The sequence below is a fragment of the Carya illinoinensis genome, chromosome 14, assembly GCF_018687715.1.
Source record: "Carya illinoinensis cultivar Pawnee chromosome 14, C.illinoinensisPawnee_v1, whole genome shotgun sequence".
NCBI lineage: Eukaryota > Viridiplantae > Streptophyta > Magnoliopsida > Fagales > Juglandaceae > Carya > Carya illinoinensis.
In genome coordinates, this window is record NC_056765.1 from 12,017,171 (window position 1) to 12,036,549 (window position 19,379).

At 34.3% G+C, this 19,379-nt stretch overlaps 1 pseudogene; it reads right to left on the reverse strand.

The window, feature by feature from the left end:
• Positions 1-17,626: 17,626 nt before the first annotated feature.
• LOC122294126 lies at positions 17,627-18,050 on the reverse strand (annotated as a pseudogene).
• Positions 18,051-19,379: the final 1,329 nt, after the last annotated feature.

Genomic DNA, 19,379 nt, shown 5'->3' on the forward strand with positions numbered 1-19,379 from the left:
ATGACGGCTTAAGCTCGAGGGTGGTCCTACGGCTTAAGCTCGAGGGTTGTGAGTTATCAAACCGACGGCTTAAGCACGAGGGTTGTGAGTTATCAAACCGACGGCTTGAGCTCGAGGGTTGTGGATTTATCTTTTTTTTTTTTTTTTTTATCTTTTTTTTTGTTTACTTCAAGTGTTGTTCAATCTCCACCTCTAAATGGAGATCTAAATGTTAGATCTGGATTTCTAGAATCTTAGAGAATATTTTTGTGGATTTATAGGAAAAGGAGGGCCGTTTGGAGCACCCGATTTCTGTCAAACATATAGATGGGTTTGAGCTATGGCTACACTATTTTATTCTTTATGTTCTCTTCTGCTTATCAATTTTATTCTTTGTGGGTCAGATCTGTGCTAGCATACGTATTTTTTGTTAGTCAATATTTTTTTGTGTTGATCCTCTTGTTGGTAGATGCCTTAGGATCTTCTATTACTTGGGTCTTCATTGAATGATGCTTATTTGCTGTAATATTGAGGGTAATGCCCTTGAACCTACGAAACATGCTGAATATCATATGATTCTTTGTTGAACTGGATTGTTTTGTTAGTATAGAAGTAATGGGAGTATATTGTTGAAAGTATAATATCAGAGTGGTCTATGGGGGGTTTTGAAAATCATATTTGATAAATCTTAACGTTTTTAGAGTAAGTTCAATATTAAGAATATTATTAGTGTTAGATGGATACTGAATAAAAGCTAGTGTAACAATTTGTCCAGCAGATAAGTTGGTTGGTTTTCTACAGTGTAACAATTTCAAAAGGTTGGAAGATCTTTGCTGTTGCTAATTTTGCTGACAGTAATAAGTTGTGCATAATGAACCCTACATGTTATTCTCTAGACATCCTTAATATCGCTCAACTGTTGAAATAATATCATTTGTTTCTTGTTGTAGACAGTGATTTGTAGCGAGATTGAGGATGCTACCTGCAGATGTGAGTCATGATCCATGAGACCAAAAACAAAAAAGAAAAGCATCATATTGGTCATTTTGTTTTCCTTTCACAAATCAATATCACAAACATTTAAAAGCCAGTGTATTGATCAATCTGTAAATTTTATGTGTTCAAGGTACTATTGTATTGTTAGTGTTAGATGGATACTGAATAAAAGCTAGTGTATTTACTGCTGCTTATTAGAAACTCTCTATTTTATTGTTTTGATCATGAGAATGTTTGAGTAGTTACAAACCGGGAAGACTAAAATGCCATTTTCATTCTATTTTATTTTTTGCAGGATCACTTTGAGGCCAATCTCTTTGAAGTTGCTGTTTGTTGTGGAAATTAAATTACTGATTTTATAATTCATATATTGTAATTTAGTATTTCGTAATGTAATGTATAAATAACAAATAATATAATATGTAGTGGATTGTATTGTAATGCATGCATACTTGCATAGATGAATATTGGAATTTTTTTTGGTTTGACATGCATTTTTATTGGGAGGCAAATTAAGTGGAATTTTTATATAGGAGTGATATTTTTCAACCTCTAAAGTGCACAATCAAATTTATTTTTATTTTTTTTAAAAAAATCAGAGTTATATGTGAAAATATTGGATACATTTAGGCTTTTATATGTGGTTTAAAAAAAAAAAAACCGGGTTTAATCCGGAACCCGGAATCCGGGTTTTGAAAAATCCGGATTCATCCGGGTTCCGGCCCGTTTATGACCCGGACCAACCCGGGCCGGGTTCCGGCCCGGATTTGAAATCCGGGTTCCGGTTTGGGTCTACCCGGATTTCCGGGTCGGAACCCAGATGAACAGGCCTAATTGTAACCCTCGACTTGGCGATGGTATCACTTAAATTTGTCTTATTGAACCACGAATACCTCATCATCTGTGGTGGTATCACCTCAAGGGACTTTACCATCTATAGCAACATGGCCTTCGAAGACCACGTACACCATCCATAGCAGTATCAGCTTCAAATCATCAATGCGTAGCAACATGGCCTTCAAAGACCACACCATTCGTAGCAGCATCAGCTTCAAAGATCTCATCATTTGTACTAATATCATTTTAACAAACCTTACTATCAATGGAAAAACCTGATTCAGAGACCTCATCAACTACAAAGGCATCATCCTCAGATACCCTATCAGTAATAGTATCAGAATAGATATATTGGATATCACTTGCATTTTTGTCCATTAAGCGCCGGCATCTATCCAAAAAAAACGCCGCTACTTAATTAGGTAGTCCGTCGCCCATACTGGATCATTGGACTTAATTGTTACCTGAAAGAGAAGGTCCCAATTCAAAATCCAGATTATGCTCATGGTTGAATTATGAGCATGGTTTAATTGACACATTTGACCTTGAACATCAAAATGAGTGTGGCAAAAGGGACCTGAACTGGATTAAATTACCTATTCCAACAACGAGCAAAAACAGACTCTGAACCCATTTTTCGAGCATCACGCGATCCAATAAAAAAAAAAGTAGACCTAGATCTCCACTCCAGAGCCGTTTGCAATTAGATGAACCAGAAACTGCCAAAACTACCAAAATGTCATATGCAATCATATCATAGTTTCATAATAGTTAACAAACATCAGAAAAAACCGACACCATACGGATAATGTAGGGATAAGAACTTATAAAAACTTCGATTGTAATGGCCTTCACAATATATAAACAGGAGTATTGGCAGCTAATGTATGCCTTTTAAACAAGCAAAAAATAGCACCTCCATAACCACGAGCTTTCTAGCACTATGCACTAGTGCAACAGTAATCTAGCTAGCTTAATGTACAGAGATATCGATTTATTAGTCAATTTTAACGTGAAAGGTAACAGGGGTATTAATAAATAAAGTTTTACCAGAATATAAAAGCCCGCTGTAGAAGCAGATAACAGTACAAATTGATTAATAAATGTGTTCATTACATACAACATAGAAGAATTGGTATTAAAGCTGAAATAGTTTAGAACATAACAAATGATTTTGTACATAATTATTTCCAGTCTATCAGTATACATCCGATATGAAATACTTATGTGTTCACCATATAGTAAACATAGTATAACTCTCTACTTGTGACATTAACTTCTTTCCTGTCCTACTATACTCACAAGAGATATCTTACACTCATTGAAAGCATGCTGCATTTGCTGGATCAAGGAAGGGCCAAGGTGCCTAATGGAGACTTCGATTCTAGAACCTTGACAACCAGAACATTTAATTGAAGCACCAGACATGGAACCTTTACAGCAAAAACGCCACACAAATTCCATATGGGAAGAATGAAGAGAAAGTACCTAACATGTCAAAATATGTAAAAATACAGTACTAACCCCTTGCACTTGGAGCAGATTGCATCACAAGAGGGACAGCTTCTTAGATGTCCCATTGTAGAGGTCCTCCAAAGAAACCTTGAGGGGATGGACCACATCCTCTCCCCTCCCTCCTCTGCTTTCAGTCTCTGCTGCTTCCACCACCTGAACAAGGTACACACATAACATGTCCAACTGTAACATGCCAATCAATATACACAAATTTAAATCACCATCCATTAAAATTCAATATGCAACAATCAACACAACCATGAAATGCAATAAAACCACTTTCAATATAGTCTGTCCAGCTGTTAATATCAACCTACAAATGCTCTTTCAAGCCTGATACAAGCCAGCAACAATCCCAACCAACATATCACTTCAATATTTAGTACTAATTCACATCACTCCACTTCACACTCCCATATACATAACTAAAATTGTAAGGCATATCAACATGCTTGCTGCCCATGTAATCCAATCCAACACAAATGTAGATATTTTATCCATCTAACACCTGAGTTCAACATAATAAATAACGCAACCGTATAATCATAAACCAAATTCACATATCACAAAATCTGAAAATGCTCTTGAAATCGATACACATACTCATACCCAATCCATATATCACTTGAGCTCAACCCAAATCCGTCACCCAACCATTGTTCATGCATAGCATATCCAATATACTCAATATATAACCTGCCAACATAAACATTTATGAACATTCTATTCAATCTATAAGCCTCTTGGATCTAAAAATACGACCTGAAAACTTTGTAAATTTGCAAACCCAATGAATATTAAATACCTCATATTCAATACATAGAGAAGACCTTCAATGTAGGACAAACATTGGTTATAGCTTCAATTCCCACATTGGAGATCTTTTGGCAGCCATTCAGATTCAGATACTTCAGATTTTGCAGAGAATCCAAACACTATGGAATGCAAGTTATCAAATAGAATCTTAAGTTATAGAAAAGCATCCATTTAAAAGCATATCATTTTCTGCTAAGCAAAGATAAGAGATACCATGGTCTTCTAGTTTCCAGATTTTACAAAAATTTATGCCCAAGTAGGCAGCACATAACCATTATGATCGCAATGATTAAGCAAATTGAAAATATACAAGCCATATGTGTGAGCAATCCAGAATCACTGATATTCAAAACTTTTGTTACTTTATTTGTTTCTCTTTCTCTCAGTCTTCTCTGTTTCCTACAATCTTCAAAATCTTTTATGATTAACCTTTTTCAACCAGTTCTTGACTAAATTCTTTCCAATACAAGTCTTTCTGTAACTATAATATATGACCTGTTTTGTCAAAAATAGGTATGTCTACCATTATATTCCAAAAATTATACCTGCCCATAAGTAATTTCATGCTGAGAATAGTTGACCATGTTCTTATCTGGTAGGGAACACATTCTCTGCATGAGTTGCCATTTTCTTCAAAACCAACAAGAGAAAACACAGAATCAGTAAAAGTAGACTTTAAGAGCTGAAAAAGAAACAAACAGAGGGAAGCTAAAAAAAAAAGTCAAAGCCATCTGCTTTTTTTCAAAAAATTGTAGAGAAGTAACCATCACATAAAAATATGCACAAAAATCAAACCACAGTCCAATGCCCCTGCAAAATACAAACCACAAAATCAGATCAATTAAATAAAAAAATAAAAAGAGAATAAACTTTTTAAGGGAAGACATATACAAACATCAAACCAGCATGATCTTCAGGCCAAAAAACTGGAAAAAAAAAATAAGAGAGAAACACACTGTTAGCACATTAAAATAAAAAAAATAAAAAATAAAAAAGAACAAGAACAAGAAGAAGAAGAAGAAGAGAAACACAAAGATTAAAGAAAACCCGAACTGTACAGATTTTGTTCAGAAACCAAACCGATCGACAAAGCAGTTAAAAACATCCACAAAAACCAGCCCACAGTCCAAAAATCCTGCAAAAAATCAAACCAGGACAATTTAAAGAAAAAAATAAAAAGACAATAACACAATGACATGCAAACCTAAAAAACGAAATCCATACATTTTTTTTCACAAAACAAACATTACAAAAAAAATAACAGAAAACAAACATGCACAAAAAAAAAAAAGAATTAACCTTTTCTTCAAAAGCTACGAGAGAGAGAGTGAGAGAGAGACGGGAAAAAAAAAGTTTTGCTTAAGGGCTGGTTGAGAGGAAATTAGTGGCTGGCTGGTGGTGGTTCTCAGCGTTGGGGTTGCTCTGGTGGTGAGACTCGCGGTGGCGTTGCCGTGAGAAGTGCGACGGGGCTGGGCGAAAATGCACAAAAAAAAAATCAGAAAATTACTCTCTTCTTCATAAGCAACGAGAGAGAGACGGGAAAAAAATAAAAAATAAAAAAAATTGCTTAAGGGGTGGTTGGGAGGAAATCAGTGGCTGGTGGTGGTGGTTCTCACTGTTGGGGTTGCTCTGGTGGGGAGGCTCACGGTGGCATTGCCGTGAGAAGTGCGACAGCGCTGGGCGCGAGTTTTGATGGAGGAACCGAAGGGCCCAAACGGTGGCCAATCGACTTGGTGGTGCTGGTCACCGCGCGACAGCCGTGCTTGGGTCGGTGTGACGGCGGCGAGGGGTTGTCGCGGCTAAGGTGTTTATGGGGGGGTTGCGTTGGTCGTGCAGGACACGGTGGAGCAAAACAAAAACAGAAGGGCAAACGGCGATGCGGAGAAAGGAGGGTGAGAGCACCAGTAGTGGGCTCAACAAAGTTAAATTTTAACCAAAGAATAACCAAAGTGTAAAATAAAATCAACAAATGAATAGTAAATTTAACATTTGGCTATATGGCTAGCTAAATTTATTGAGTGAAAGAGACTAGCCAAAGTTCAAAATCAATATTTTAATAGAATAGTGAAAGATTTGTTGAGCCTATTATTTGGTGTTGTAAAAAGTGGCTAGCTAAAATTTATAAAAGTGAATTTTTTAGCTAAATTTTAGTTAAAATTTGTTGAGGCCACTACTAATACTCTGAGAGGTCGAAGAGGAGAGAAGGGAAGATAGAGAGAGATCTACCCCTATTGGAGTTGGACGACGGCGGCACGAGCTGGAGGGCAGACGGGGCCTGGTTAGATAGGTATGAGATTAGATGTTTTGAATAGTAATAAATAAAATATTATTATAATATAATTTTTTAATATTAATTTTATATTAAAATTTTAAAAAATTAAATTATTTATTATATTTTATATAAAAATTATAATAAGTGTATGTTTGATATTGTGGTGAAAAATATAGTTTATAATTTTAGAACTTATTACTTAAGTAATAAGTTTTACTATTAAAAAGTTATTCTGTTTGGTAATTATATATTTAAAATACTTTTAAACATGTTACGTTTGTTTGAAAATAAATTAAAAAAGTATTTTTTGAGGTAGAAATGATAATTATTTAAATTTTTAAAGATTATGATTATATCATTAAAAGTTTGAAAGTTGTAATTATTTTAAAGTTGTATGGATATTTTCGTCCATTAACGGTATTTTTAAAATTCAAATTATATTTCGCATTATTCAGGAAAGTACTTTTAAGAAAAAGTATCAAAATAATACTTTTCTTCAAACGTATTTTTTAGTTTATTTGAAATTAAAAGTATTTTAATATGTAACATCTAAATGACCTAATTTTTTCATTAAAGAGCTTTTAGGAATATTTAAACACTTTTTAAGACTCCTAACGTAACTCCAAACAGACCCTAATTAGATGAGATAAAATTGTCTGATTTTTATAATAGTAGATATATTAATTATGATTCCAATTTAGTCCTTTGAATTATGTTAATAAACGAGGAAATTATTACAACAAAAATCAAAATAAAAACAACTATCATACAACGAAAATACCCACAACTGATAAATCAAAAAATAACAACAAAAACACAAAATCAAAATTAAAAAAGAATTCATAAAATTACAAATCCAAAACAACCCTACAGACATAGAAGGTTGCCATGAAATTAGAGTTTGGTGCAGAAAGTTAGAGAAAAGCCGGAAGAAATTATATGCCATTCTGCAATGGAAGAAGAGCCATAAACGAAGGATTTTCCATTTACAGTGGATGTATATATAACCTTCAGTTAGTACAATACTTACATGGAAAGCGGCGCCTTTTGTTATTTTTTTTATTTATTTTTTTATTTTTCGTGCAAATCAGTATCTTTTTATAAGTACATGCCACTTTTCTTCTTTGATCTATGTATTTGGACTTTTTCTAAGCTTTTTCTTTTTTCTTTTGCTTTTTTCTAAGCCTATGTATTTGGACTTACCCGGTTCAATTTGGACTCTATTACTTGCTTGCATTTTATTGACTTGTGCGTATATCAAATAGTGCATTGATAACTCGATGGAGGATGAATCCGTTCCTGTTGATAATTTCTTAGCGTTCATTACAATAAGGAGTTGTGTATGTTGTAATTTTAATCCCAATTGGTTTTGCTTTGCCCAAAAAATGCAAAGCACATTCTCCTACATAAACACATTTTCCTTTGCCCATATTCACAGGGTTTTGCTTGTTCTATTGTTCATTAGTAGCCATCATGTCTCAATTCCTGTGTAATGTTGAATCAACTGCATAACCCGGTATACTTCAAATTAATCCCATCATCTTAGAACATATAAACGTACATGATTTGTTTGGATTAGAATGGGTCTACTCAAATGTGTGGAAGATTTTTATTTTCAAGGAAAGAAATTTAGTAGATACTTTCAGATGACGACTTTGTAGAGCTATATTATCATAATACTTTCAAAGTTTGGAAGATAGTATATTATGCAATTAAAAATACGATTCTTGAGTTATATTATATATAAGTGTGCGAAATTCATCACTTATTTTAAGACCTCTTATACCTATAAAAAAATCAAATTATAAATTAATGTGATTACTTTCCACATCATTGGCATATCAAGATGTGTCAAAATATATAACCCTACAAATATTTTTTGTTTTTGGTTTTTTGAAGTTCAGTATCTTGTGAGGCATTTTCTTGCAACGAGACTTCGAGTTTTTTTTTTTTTTTTGTCTTTTTCACAAAAGAAGTTAGGTGGCAGCAAGTTACGGCACATGCGTGATGGATAGAAGGTACACATAGATTTACCCCCGAAATTTTTCACAATACTTTATAAAATTATATTTTAAATTATAGTTATTTTTGTAAAACATCTTATATATGTAACATTATTTTATAAAAATATCTTCATTTTATAATATTTTTGAGAAATATATTATAAAAATGTGTTGTGTGTATCATTACACTTTATTCAATTTGTCTCTAAAAACAATAAATACAAGAAAGAAAAAAGATCAAAATAACAAATTTATAGAGAAAAGGCCAGTAACCCAATTAGCCATCGGCAACCTAAGAAAGAAGATGAAAGGAGAAAGTTAAAGTGTTGAATTGAAGAGATGATTCTATGAAGTGAGGTGAAAGAAGTTAAATTGGAAACGGCGTCGTCTGGTCGACAAGGAAAACAATGTTTGAAGACTAGGCAAATCAAGGCATTTGATGGTTGTTGGTTGAGTACGTCGTTTTGGTGTTGTGATACGCACCGTTTAATTAAGTCATAGTTGTAGTTTTGTGGTCCTTTGTAATATGCACCATTCGGGAATTAAAGACACCAAACAGTGTGTTTAGCTACTGTTATTTTTCTCGTACATTATTGGTCAGTTTATCATTTTAGTAGAGTCTGCTATAGAGTTTGTTGGGTGAGAGTAAGATTTAATAGGAAAACTAGCAAAGGAAAAAGTATCTAAAAATTGCTTATGTTGGAAAATTCTGGAGGTTTAGAAATTCTCTCGAAAAACCCTATTATCAATACAGTTTTTACAATTCTCTTAGTTCAATTCTCAAACACTTCACATACATCTTAATTCATTGCATCAACAGCCTAGTAGCCTTACAATTAGGGGTGTTAAATTATGTTAACGGGTTGTGTTCATTTCCTTTATATTATACGATATGGGTTGACCCAAACACGACCCAGCTTAACGGGTCAGATTTTCAAACCCTAACACGACCCATTAAAATAACGGGTTGGTAAAACATGACTCGTTTTGATCCGTTATTAATTAATTAAAAATATATCAACACGTTTCAACCTGAATTGACCTAAATAATTCATTTGACATGATCAACATAATTTCACATAAAATTTAAAATCACAATATCTCCAAAAAATATAAAACTAACTACATAAGTCTAAAATTACAATCCAAACATTAAAAAGACTAAAATTACAATCCATGATAAGTGTGAGAGGCGGTCATGACAAGTGAGAACTGGCTCAACTAAGAACTAAGAGAGACTCAATATATCTGAAGAAGAATTAATTTGAGATTGTGACGGAGTTTGAGTTAGAGTGCGGCTGGAGTAGAATTTTTTAATTTTTAGATATAAGCGTAAAAATATAAATTTAACTTTTTTAATGAGCTATAACATATTGACCCGTTAAGCAATCGTATCTTAATAGATTAAACCGTTTTGACTCAAATTCATTAAGGCTAAACCCAAACCTGTTTTTTATTGTGTCGTATTTGTGTTGAATTAACGGGTCATATAACATGTAACAGCCCGCTAGAAATTCAATTGTGGAATTTCTATTGACTTTAGGAAACTCGTGAAGACTCTATAAGCTTTCACGAATCCATTAATCATATAGATTTTAGTCTAACTACATAGTTAGTGTTTATGGTATCCTGCTTGGCGCTGATGTTTGATCTCGCAAATTTCAAAGACGAAATTTGTTTTAAGGGGGGAGGATGTGATGACACGTTTTTACGTGTATTTTCACTGAAGGAGTGTTTTTAATTTAATTAATATATTGGTTTATTTATTTTAAATTAATGTATTTTAATTAGTTTTTAATTTATTTGATGTTGTGTTTAATTTATTTAGTCGTTTTACGGTTTTTAATATCGTTTTCGGCGGATCTGTTTTTGGTTTACGGAGTGAGGACTAGACCTCATTTCTTTTCTTTTATCTTTTATCTTTTTCCATTTTTCCTTTTCTTTTTCTTCTTTTCTTCCCTTTCTTTCTTTTCTTCTTCATTTCTTCCCCGTTTTCTCTCTCCCCGCGCGCTGCCCCTTCTTTTTCCCCTTACCATCACTGCCACTTCGGCCGCCCATTGCGCCGCCGTCCGGCGGCTGTATTGTACACCACCCCCACCATTCTCTTCCCCTTCCACCAGAGATCATCCCCACCAATTTTCAGAGCCATCGGACCAGCCGTTAGCCGCCACGAGCCCCTGGAAGTCACGGCACCTGCCCTGTTTTTCTCCCCTGTCGCCGGTTGCTTTCGCAGCCCAGAACCGCCGCTCGCCGGTGGCGTGGCCTACACCACCCACCCAGTTTTCTTCCCCTCTCACCGGTGAACATCCCCACCAAGTTTCACCTCCATCCGAGCCACCGTTAGCCACCACGAGTTCCTCCAAGCCACACGATTTTAGCCCCGATCTGCCGCTGTCGCTCCATCTCCGGCCACCACCTCTTCACCACTTCATCACCGACTCCTTGCCGTCCTAACCCACCCATTTCTGGCCTCTAACCATCGCCGGAACAGCTCCCATGAGCTAGCTTTCCGATTTGGGTATTTTGGCCTTCCACTGCCGTTTTCGCCGCCACCCACGGCCAAATTCCACTTCCCTTAGCTTCATAAACATCCTTAGACTCTTCCCTAGCAATCCCGAACTTTGGTTTGTCCCCGTTCAAAAGTGGGTATTTCACAACCCATGGCCACAGTGAAATTTCACTGTTACGTTGCATTTCCTCCGCCGTTTGCAACGCCGCGAGCTTTCGAAAAATACCGTATAGCGCTGTAGGTATTTTCCAAATTCTACTTTTAGATTTAAATATATTTTACTCTTACAATAATTATTATCTGGCTGGTTGGTTGATTTCAGACTGAGTCCGAGGAGTTCGGGGGTCGGATGGATTGAGGACGAAGTTGTTTGGTTGATGTTGATATTTGTTTGAGATATTTGTGCCTTGATGTTTGCATTGTATATTGCACACATGCTCATGTTTAAAAAGGGAAAATCGAGTTTTCGTGTAGTTGCATGCATGTACATGTGTTTGTATAATGGAAACTGGGCTTATATGCGAGAAATGATTTATGGTATTTGTGAACGATTGGATATCTTATTTTCCCCATTTGAAGATCATTTGGTCAGTCAAATATTGTGTAAACTATAGAAAGGTCATTCTAGGAGATAAACTGAAGAATATGTTATAGTTTGGAGTTTTGACCAAGTTAATGGATAGATATTGGTCCGAAATTTTTATGGAGTATTGTCAACATGTATATATGACTATTGGTTGAAGATTTTTGCATGATTAAAGGTTTTGATGAAAGATTTTCTTAGATTTAGAAACTTAGAAACTGGAAGAGGAAAAACAGTTTCTGTTTTGAGAAAGTTTAGCTCTTTGGTGGTCTAAACCTATTTTAATGACTTTGATAATTTTATTGGAGGATCCTAAGAATCTTATATACATGTTATATTATTATTTTGAAGATATTTGATGTTAGTTTCAAAGATATGAAATTTTATGCAAAGAGATATTCAGATAAGCCAAAGTGTGGATGTTCTTGGCTAAATTTATGTTTTGGTTAATTTTTTAACCATGTGATCTTGAATTAGAATCTTATATATGTTTTAGGACATCTTTTTAAACCATGTGATGGTTTGATTTGAAGATAACATATTTATAAGTCATAGATCAAAAGGTTGATCAAAACAAGTTGGAAACAAAAATCAATAGAAATAGCATATGAGAATTTCGGCCCTATGGAGTTTTAATAGTTGTGATTAGTTTTAAATTTTTCTAAATTGATATTTGAGTTGAGGATAAAATTTACATAAGGCATGTAAATTTTGGTGACTTTTGGAGTTAGTATGCAAAATCCTTAAGTTATGGGTAAAAAAGGTCATTTTCCTACATGTAGAGAGTAAAATGGAAATTTTACTCTTTAAAGTATTTTCCATATTTCAAGTTATTAGTGATCTAGTGCTAACTTTTAGAATCACTAATTTCAGTTCCTCGTGATCACACTTGAAGTTTTATAAGAAATGCGGAGATCGAGGTAAGTTAGCTTTTAACTTACTAGTAGTCTACTGTGTATGTGTGCTAAGTAAAAGAACTACAGTGTATGTATATATGTTATCATATATGTCATGCCATGCCAAGTTATCACGTAATTGTATATTATACAGAATTTATTCTGTCATCAACTTTTATCTATTACATAATATATTCTGTCATGTATTACTATACATTACAAGTATGTCATGTTAAATATGTTATCTGTTATATGTTATGCCATGTTACGAAATGTTTCTATCTCAAGTTGGTCATGTATTTCAAGTTATATTTCAAGTCACGTTATGTTACGTCAGGGTTTCAGTCCTTTCGTATTCTAGTACGTTTCATCTTGAGTACATTCACTTTGTGTAGAATACATAGAGCCACAACAACTGTGGAGTATGTATTTACACGTAGAATACATGGGGCCACAACAACTGTGGAGTATATATTTTTCATGTTAAGTCAAGTTTATGTAGAATACATGGGGCTACAACAACTGTGGAGTATGTATTTAACTGCATTGTGATGTGTAGAATACATGGGGTCACAACAACTATGGAGTATGTATTTACACATAGAATACATGGGGCCACAACAACTGTGGAGTATGTATTTTTCATGCTAAGTCAAGTTTATGTAGAATACATGGGGCCACAACAACTGTGGAGTATGTATTTAACTGCATTGTGATGTGTAGAATGCATGGGGCCACAACAACTGTGGAGTATGTATTTACACATAGAATACATGGGGCCACAACAACTGTGGAGTATGTATTTTTCATGTTAAGTCAAGTTTGTGTAGAATATATGGGGCCATAACAACTGTGGAGTATGTATTTACACGTAAAATACATGGGGCTACAACAACTGTGGAGTATGTATTTTTCATGCGAAGTCAAGTTTCAGATCAAGTTCATGTCAAGTCAAGTTCAGTTCATGTTTCAATTTAAGTCATGTCAATTATGCTATGTTGTAAGCTAAGTTATGCTTTAATTACTTATGAATTTGATTATGGATTTATGCTTTTACTGTCATCCATGCATTATTAGTCTGTGTGGAAGTTTTTTGTTAACTTGCTGAGATTTGTAATCAAATCTCACTGTGGTAGTCACAACTACCATTCCCCCCGAATGGTAGATCTTGTTACAGGACCTGAAGGAGGATCAGGAGCTGACCAACTAGACACAGTCGACTGAACGACAAAGCGTCGTTAATGTTAATATAGTAGTTAAATTACTACTTGTACGATGGAGTTGTATCTCTAGTACCTTTTGGATCATAAGCAATTTGGACTAGTGTTGTGATCTTAGTTGTTCAATGGGTCTTTATGTATGAAGTATGTTTTAAGCAATTGAGATATTTTCAATTTGGTGCATAGTATTGCTAAAGAAAAAAAAAATTATCCGCTACGAATATTGCATAATGTTAGATGCATGTTAGGAATATTGCATCTTATATGTCATGAACTGGGGCAGGTAACCTTGTGTTGCATGTCTCGACGCTTCAAATGTCCGTGCGATCCCAAACGGAATTTGGGGGCGTCACATAACATATTATCACCCCTACTTACAACCCATTCTCACATCCATTACGATCTTACATCGCAACCCAGAAACCTAACATCTGCCATCAATGGTATGTAGAAGGAGGTCGACAGAGAAAATGTTATCAATACGTTGACTATTGCAAATAAGAGAGCTAAGCCAAAAACATGAGAGAGAGCAAGAGAGTTCCTTGTCTCAACAAAAATTGTTACTTGCACATTTGCGATGCAGAGGTATTGCGCTATGGCATCCATATGTCGCACTATCACAAGGTTCATCTACTACTATTCATCCTTTTGTTTTTTTTTTCTCTTTTCCATGACATGACACCACACTGGATATTTTTTTCCTTCATGAAGAAATACAAGATTTGTACTGATGCAAGATCATCGGCATTGATTGTAACAACCCGCTAGAAATTCAATTGTGGAATTTCTATTGACTTTAGGAACCTCGTAAAGACTCTATAAGCTTTCACGAATCCATTAATCATATAGGTTTTTGTCTAACTACATAGTTAGTGTTATTATTTACTATAGTGTATTTTTGATTATTGGAGATAGTTAGAAGTGTCAAAATGTATTATGGTTTGTGCCATTAGACTCGGAGGGTTATTTAAGGTCTTATGGCGCAATAACACTTTTTTATAATTTCGGGCGAAACGTCTGTTCAAAACTGTAGATATTATTGGATAAAAATATCTTAAGCTAATTTTGTGGATTATTGGATAAAAATATTTTAAGCTAATTTCGTGGATATTATTGGGTAAAAATATCTTGAGTTGATTTTTGTAGATATTATTAGGTAAGAGAGTCCTACACTCCACTCTCACTCCGGTAAGAGAGTCCTACACTTAACTCTTACTCCGGGTAAGAGAGTCCTACACTTAACTCTCACTCTAGCCTCATCTCTTCCATATATCATCCATAAGTATCTCTCCAGCCACCCCTCCCCACGAAATTATCTTCATTTACACGTTTCTTTAAAAGAATATCAAACACTTTCTCTCGGATAGCTTTTAGGAGTTCTTTTGCACGCCCATTTCGAAGCTTTTGTAAGTATTTTATCATAAAGTATCCTTCATATAAGTTGTTCCTTTTTTATTCTAGTTTACATGGATATCTTATTTGCCCCATTTGAAGATCATTTGATCAGTCAAATATTATGTAAACTATAGAAAGGTCATTCTAGGAGATAAACTGGAGAGTATGTTATAGTTTGGAGTTTTTGACCAAGCTAATGGATAGATATTGGTCCGAAATTTTTATGGAGTAATGTTAACATGTATATATGACTATTGGTTAAGGATTTTGCATGATTAAAGGTTTTGATGAAAGATTTCCTTAGATTTAGAAACTTAGAAACTGGAAGAGGAAAAACAGTTTCTGTTTTGAGAAAGTTTAACTCTTTGGTGGTCTAAACCTATTCTAATGACTTTGATAATTTTATTGGACGATCCTAAGCATCTTATATATATGTTATATTATTATTTTGAAGATATTTGATGTAAGTTTCAAAGATATGAAATTTTATGCAAAGAGATATTTAAATAAGCCAAAGTGTGGATGTTCTTGGCTAAATTTATGTTTTGGTTAATTTCTAACCATGTGATCTTGAATTAGAAGCTTATATATGTTTTAGGACATATTTTTAAACCATGTGATGGTTTGTTTTGAAGATCACATATTTATAAGTCATAGATCAAAAGGTTGATCAAAACAAGTTAGAAAATAAAAATCAATGGAAATAGCATATGAGAATTTCGGCCCTATGGAGTTTTAATAGTTGTGATTAGTTTTAAATTTTTCTAAATTGATATTTGAATTGAGGATAAAATTTATTTTGGTAACATCTGGAGTTAGTATGCAAAATTCTTAAGTTATGGGTAAAACGGTCATTTATCTACATGCAGAGAGTAAAATGAAAATTTTACTCTTTAAGTTAGTACTTTTCATATTTTAATTTATTAGTAATTTAATGCTAACTTTTAGAATCACTAATTACAGTTCCTCGTGATCGCGCTTAAGGTTTTATAAGAAACGCGGAGATCGAGGTAAGTTAGCTTTTAACTTACTAGCAGTCTACTGTGTATGTGTGCTAAGTAAAAGAACTATAGTGTATGTATGTATGTTATCATATATGTCATGCCATGCCAAGTTATCACGTAATTGTCTATTATACAGAATTTATTCTGTCATCAATTTTTATCTGTTACATAATATATTCTGTCATGTATTACTATACATTGCAAGTATTTCATGTTAAATATGTTGTCTATTATATGTTATGCCATGTTACAAAATGTTTTTATCTCAAGTTGGTCATGTATTTCAAGTTATGTTCAAGTCACGTTATGTTACGTCAGGGCTTCAGTCATTTCGTATTCCAGTCACATTTCATCTTGAGTACATTCACTTTGTGTAGAATACATGAGGCCACAACAACTGTGGAGTATGTATTTAACTACAATTGTGATGCGTGGAATACATGGGGCCACAACAACTGTGGAGTATGTATTTACACGTAGAATACATGGGGTCACAACAACTGTGGAGTATGTATTTTTCATGTTAAGTCAAGTTTATGTAGAATACATGGGGCCACAACAACTATGGAGTATGTATTTAACTGCATTGTGATGTGTAGAATGCATGGGGCCACAACAACTGTGGAGTATGTATTTACACATAGAATACATGGGGCCACAACAACTGTGGAGTATGTATTTTTCATGTTAAGTCAAGTTTGTGTAGAATACATAGGGCCACAACAACTGTGGAGTATGTATTTTTCATGTTAATTCAAGTTTCAGAGCAAGTTCATGCTAAGTCAAGTTTCAGATCAAGTTCATATCAATTCAAGTTCAGTTCATGTTTCAATTTAAGTTATGTCAGTTATGCTATGTTGTACACTAAGTTATGCTTTAATTACTTATGAATTTGATTATGCATTTATGCTTTTACTGTCATCCATGCATCATTAGCCTGTGTGAAAGTTTTTTGTTAACTTGCTGAGATTTGTAATCAAATCTCACTGTGGTAGTCCCAACTACCATTCCCCCCGAATGGTAGATCTTGTTACAGGACCTGAAGGAGGATCAGGAGCTGACCAATTAGACACAGTCGACTGAACGACGGTGCGTCGTTAAATGTTAATATAGTAGTTAAATTACTACTTGTATGATGGAGTTGCATCTCCAGTACTTTTGGATCATAACTATTTTGGACTAGTATTGTGATCTTAGTTATTCAATGGATCTTTATATATGAAGTATGTTTTAAGTATTTGGGATATTTTAATTCGGTGCATAGTATTGCTAAAGAAAAAAAAAATTATCCGCTGCGAATATTGCATAATGTTAGATGCATGTTAGGAATATTGCATCTTATATGTCATGAACGGGGGCAGGTAACCTTGTGTTGCATGTCTCGACGTTTCAAATGTCCGTTCGATCCCAAACGGAATTTGGGGGTGTCACATTGATTGCTTAACCAAAAAAATATTGGCATCTTATGTCAAAAGATAAATGCAATTTGGATATTGTAGAACCCAGAAAACTACTTAAACTAGTCCTATCCAACTTAGTCGCTCAGGAGAATTTCAGCACTGGTTTGATCAGCAATACATACATCGAACCATAACGATTCTTCAGGAGGAGGAGAGCTTAGAAACCTCGAGATCCGCATCCCTTGTAAGCAAACTACGTTTATCGCCATCCTCGAGAGCCGTCTAAATAGGGGACAACCTCATCCCATTTGCAATAGCAAGCATGATTTTCTTCATCTCCTCCCTCACTCTCTAGATCCACTGTCCCTCTCCCATCACAATTGAACTTTTCAAAGATGGAGTCATACAGCTTGGTGAGCGGCTCTAGGGTCATGGTCTCATCGATGCCAAAGTGGGTCTCGATTAGCCTCATGGTCTTGAAGGCGTTGTGGAGTTTTGCGCAAGAAAGGACGCCGTCCTTGTTAAGGTTAAGAGCCGCGAAACTCTCATCCATGCTCTTCTTGAACTGGATCTTGTTGTTCTCGAAGTCTCGTACTGTCCATCCGTCGATCACCACCACACCCATCTGTTCCTATCTATTATCCCTTTCTGTTGCACCTAGCTATAGCCAAAGAGAAAGACCATCGAAGGTGGCTACTGAACATGCAATTTTTTTTTCCACACATTTTGTTTTTTATCTTTAGATCTAATTTTTTTAAAAAAAATTACAAAATCATTTAAAAATACTTTCTTAATCATTAAGTAACAAAGGAAATCTATGACTTTTATATGTGGATAAAGCATTATCCCTTTCTATTTTACCTTTCATTTTTATTCTTTAAGGAAAGGACTACATTAAAAAATAAAAATAAAAATTGTAAGAAATTGACTTCATTCATTCATTGAAAAAAAGTTACATCCTGACCAAATACATATAGGAAAATTTTCATATCACAAGCCAATTACTGTATTTAGAACTCCACCAGTATACAAATTTAACTTCTAGGAACAAAACGTCCAAGAGACCATCTCTTTTTTTTTTTTTTTTTTTTTAACTAAACAAAATGAAACAATAATGAAAGCAGAAATATAGATGTGAAAATGATAAATTATAGTTTAAATTTATTCCGGTAGACTTCGAAATCAGCCATAAAAGTCAAATATGAACGGTTTGATTCGATGATACACTATTATCTTCCTAACAATCAGTTTAGAAAACATCTTGTGCTGCTCGTGCCTCACAAAAGGTGGTAGAGAACTGTAGATTCATCTTTTCAGCCTTGAATGAAATAAAATATTAAGAAAAGAAAAGAAATGATGGAAGGAGAGGGAGGGAGAGAGAGAGAGAGAGAGAGAGAGAGAGAGAGAGAGAGAGAGAGAGAGAGGATAGTACTTCTTCGGATAAAAGAAGGCAATGGAATCAGAACTACATTAAAATATGTGTGCTCTTTGGAAGGAAACATTTTATCATTTTTATATACTATATATTATATTTATTTTTAAATATTTTTACTTTTTTCTTATTAAATATGTAATATATAGATTATGAGTAGAAAAACTCAATTAGTTTAAGAAAAAAATAATAAAATAATAAAAATAAGTATGATATGTGGTGCATTAGAATGACTAGTATAACTTTTTAAACTTTTAAGGCTGAAACTTTAAAAAAATTTGCTTTTGAAATCACAGAAGCATGGGGCGGAAACTCACGAGGGAGAAGAAACGTTCAACAAATCAGAGTTGGCTAGAGCCAAAAATACGATGGCGGCCCTAGTCAATAGTGGTAGAAAAATTCATAAAGGTATGAGGCTGAGAGCATTCCCATTCAGTTCTGCATCTCCCGATTTTTCCTATAATTTGATAAAAATAATAGGGTTTTTGATAAAACCCCCACTCCATCCGGTTCCCTATAATG